This window comes from Euprymna scolopes, chromosome 27 (genome assembly GCF_053919585.1).
Source record: "Euprymna scolopes isolate OS-2025 chromosome 27, ASM5391958v1, whole genome shotgun sequence".
NCBI lineage: Eukaryota > Metazoa > Mollusca > Cephalopoda > Sepiida > Sepiolidae > Euprymna > Euprymna scolopes.
The window spans coordinates 86310677-86311785 of NC_136508.1; positions in this window are offsets into that span (position 1 = coordinate 86310677).

A 1109-nucleotide genomic window follows, 5' to 3' on the forward strand; every position below is an offset into this window, starting at 1 on the left:
CAAAACTTGTTTCCTTCAATTATTACAAGAAACTCAACCACCAATAGCTATGGCTAAAGAACTTCTTTCAAAATCTTCAACCTAACGTTCACAGAGAACATGAGTTGGGACAGATACATCGAGAGCATTGCCAAGGCTGCTGCGAAGAAAACATATTGCTGCTCAACTCCCTACATAGTATCTCTGCAACTTATGTCCCTGATAGTAGCACCCTACATCAAAGTGGCACTCTGCCTTGTTTGGGGTGAAAAATGTAATACAATTTTATTTTTAAGTGCATAGGAAGAAGTTGTCTTGGTCTACAAAAAAAATGCCTCTTCCTTCTTGTAGGCATTTCTCAGTATGAGCGCCTCAGGCGATTAGCAGTAAACTAATTAATTCTCAAAGAGAGAAGGTAAACCGGAGGGAGGGTGATCCCGTAAGACTGAAAAGCTCAGGTTGACAGTAGCAAAATCACATTGTTGGGAACGTATCTTAGAACTGACATAAATGACATTTAAAGATCGCTCAAAAAAAAAAAAAAAAAAATCTAATCATTACATCATGCATTATTTATTCCATAACTGAAACAACATCGGCTCTATCATCGCTATTGAGCACTTTCATGTAGCAATTAATACAGTTATATATATATATATATATATATATATATATATATATATATATATATATATATATATATATATATAGTCATATATTGTGGCTTTGCTGTGCTTTCATTAATCGCGTTATTGTGGTTCTCTTGGATTCTTCAAAGCGAGTTCTTCAATCATGAATATTAATGATGTTGAAGTCACTCCCCCCTCTCCTTCTTTGCTTTTATCCCCCTCCCATCCAGTTTCATGGCGCCCTCTCTTACTCCCACTCTACCCAGCTTTTCTTTCCATTTTCCATACGTTTTTCTTTTACTTGATCTGTTCTCCATACATTCGACTTTGATGAATAAAGAAACGTCTTTTCAAATATGATTCAGTGTTGTTCGTATTTTATAGTTTGACAGACGGACATTTTAGACAGACAGACACAGACGCGATAAAGTATATGTATTACATAAAACAAAAACCTCCTTGATAATATCGGATACGACGAGATTTGCCACGTGAGTTGAG